This window comes from Lytechinus pictus, chromosome 9, assembly GCF_037042905.1.
Source record: "Lytechinus pictus isolate F3 Inbred chromosome 9, Lp3.0, whole genome shotgun sequence".
Classification (NCBI taxonomy): Eukaryota; Metazoa; Echinodermata; class Echinoidea; order Temnopleuroida; family Toxopneustidae; genus Lytechinus; species Lytechinus pictus.
The window spans coordinates 25142514-25146009 of NC_087253.1; positions in this window are offsets into that span (position 1 = coordinate 25142514).

The window sequence follows — 3496 nt, forward strand, 5'->3', positions numbered from 1 at the left end:
TCTAAATGCAATTTCATCCAATAAACACCTCGTCCAATAGACATTATGTCTGATAGCCACTTGGGCCAAAAGCCACTTAGTCAGGCAGCATATGTCATGATTTACCGGTTACTTCGACAAATTGGCTAAGTCTGATTTTTCACTTTTATGTGATTGGTGACATCACAAGGAACAACTTTCAACTTGGTGACAAATTTCTAATGGTCATCTTGACCATGTTAGCGGTCAAAATGGGGTCAATAGGGGTCAATTTTTGAAATTACCCCAATTCTGTCGAGTGACACATCAAATTGTTTGTCTTGTTATACTGAACAAAAAAGTGTACACAACCATATACTCTTGACCTTTTGTTAAAAAGTTATGACCGGAAATGTCAAAAGGTCAACGAACTTTCGTTTAATGGCAAATTACACTGAAGGTGTGAAGAAAGCTAATTTTCCGTGTTTTTATGCATGTGGGTACATTTTTATTTTCGATTTTGATAAGTCCATCATCAGAAGTCCTTATCCAGAAGATATAAAGGGTCAAAACAAGGTCAGGGAAAGGTCAAAAGGTCAACAAACTTCCATTGGAAGCCAAAATACACGTCTAAAAGCGGTTAGAAGTTTAGAAGTCTTATTTTCCGTGGGTTCTTTATTTTGAAAAGTCTCTATCTAGGAAGACATTGTATATAAAGGGGTCCAATGTGCTTATTTTGGAACAAAATGGATAAACAAAGATAGACGTAGAATACAAATTCAGTGTCATTGCAGGAATACCTTGAAACGACTTGACAACCCTTACGCCCTTAAAATCTTATCATCTTCATGATGTGATAATTAAGAGCAACCAGGGAGGTTTGTTTATTTAGGAATTCAATTCAAGTTCAATTCATTTCCAATTTAAAAGTTATGTAACGAAGTATTTCCTTCATTTGCTTTGTACAGAATATTCTAATTAACAGAAATTATTGTAATGTATTTGGGTATAAGTATAATACTATGTTAACAGAATAAACATAAAAATTTATCAGTGCTCCCAACTCCTAAGAAAGTTGCCTAACATTTCATTTGGATTATCTTTAATGAGGTTAGGATTGAGGATGATAAGTTGGGCTCCAATTGCTCCTCAATTAATTCTAATGTATGACGGTTGTATTATTTCTGACAAAGAGGCAACATCGTGCAGGCATGCTCATTGTAGTCATGGGTGTCCATTATGCTGGTGTGATAATATTCTGGCCATTACTTGATCTCTGGAGACAACAAGGACTACATATTTCTGGTGCATGTGCTGTTCTGATCTTACCATTGGGGCCCTTGTGCATTTTGCAAAGTGAAATTTAAGGATTTTGCGCATACTTTTGGTCAATTTTATTTATTTTTCAGTAAAAATGCAAGTCCTCACAAAATCACAATTTCCGGGGGCAGCTGCCCCCCCCCCCTTTAATTTCCGCTGCGGTATGGCTGTGGTTTACTTCAATGACATGTGATTATTCTTTCTAGTAACATCCGTAGTTCAGCAAGTAGGAAAAAAACAAGAACGACAAAAGAACAAAAACAAAATCTGCATCTAGCATCTATGCACATCAGTTGTATGCTCTGGAAAAACACACTTGATAAAATAGTACAAGCCGTGTTAATGTCAGCACATAATCAGGAATGTGTAGTCCAGAGATCGAGTAATGGTCAGAATATATCACTTCAGCATGACGGACACACATGACTGACTACAAACAGCATGCTTGCTGCACGATATGTTGCCTCTTTGTCAGAAATATTAGAAATAATATAACCGTCACACATTAGGGTATTGGAGTCCAACCTATTATCATCCTCAATCCTAACCTCATTATCTTATTCGTAAGTTAATCCAAATAAGATGTTAGACATGAGGAGCTGGGAGCACTGATCAATCGATGTGTCTGTTAACAAAGTCTGTTAACCCCAGTACATTACAATACTCCTTGTTGATTAAAATATTATGTACAAAGCAAATGGATGAAATGTATCTTTACAAATCAAAGACTTGTAAATTGAAAATGAATTGAACTTGAATTGAATTTCTAAATCAAGAAACTCGGAAAGAGCTGGTTACACTTATAACATCAGGCATGAAAACGATACGACTATTAAGGGCATTACGGTTTGTCAAGTCGTTTCAAGGTATTCCTGCAATGATACCACATTGAATACATTCGACGTCTTTCTCTGTTTATCTATATATGTTCCTAAATAAGTACATTGGACCCCTTTATAATGTCTTCCTAGATAGAGACTTTTCAAAATAAAGAACCCACGAAAAATAAGACTTCTAAACTTTTAACCGCTTTTAGACGTGTATTTTGGCTTCCAATGGAAGTTTGTTGACCTTTTGATCGACCTTTCCCTGACCTTGTTTTGACCCTTTATATCTTCTGGATAAGGACTTCTGATGATGGACTTATCAAAATCGAAAATAAAAATGTACCCACATGCATAAAAACACGGAAAATGAGCTTTCTTCACACCTTCAGTGTAATTTGCCATTAAACGAAAGTTCGTTGACCTTTTGACATTTCCGGTCATAACTTTTTAACAAAAGGTCAAGAGTGTATAGTTGTGTACATTTTTTTTGTTCAGTATAACAAGACAAACAATTTGATGTGTCACTCGACAGAATTGGGGTAATTTAAAAAATTGACCCCTATTGACCCCATTTTGACCGCTAACATGGTCAAGATGACCATTAGAATTTTGTCACCAAGTTGAAAGTTGTTCCTTGTGATGTCACCAATCACATAAAAGTGAAATATCAGACTTAGCCAAATTGTCGAAGTAAATTATATATGCTGCCTGACTAACTTCATCTTATAGCCATGTGTTCTAATGTCATTTGGTCCAATTAGATCCAATTCCAACTTGATCCAAATAACATTTGGTCCAATACCCATCTGGTCCAATTCCCACTTGGCCCTATATGAAGATGGGATTCATACAATCTATGCGATCATAGTCAATGTGTGAGCACCAGTTATTTTGCAAGTCTTTGGTGAATCTTTGTTCAACTTCCTCCGAGAGGTCTCTCAAATACTTTCACTACCATTTCTCTCCTAATTGTCACGATGCATTCTTCCTTTATATTCTTTTAAAATAAAGGTTCTCTGAAGACTAAAAAGAGGAATTCCCTTATCTACATGTCTAAAGTTTTCTGCAGCTGAAGGCATAGCAAAGGCAGGAATCCACACCAAGTCCAGAGGACATTGTTTTTCACATGGAGATGAATTTTCAATCTCGTCAGAGAAGCAGAGATATAACAGCAGTTTGATGACATTGCTTGATACAAGCTGAGTGAGATTGTCATAGTCTTCAATTTGTTCTAACTCCATATCATCTTGCTCAGATTAAAATTAAAGACTTTATGAAAAGGGCACAATTGCCACAGTTATCATTACAGTTACTTTGATCTTTATCTATTCTTTGTACATTTTATTGTATTTACATTGTAAAGCACTTTGATGTGAATTTAATGAAAAGTA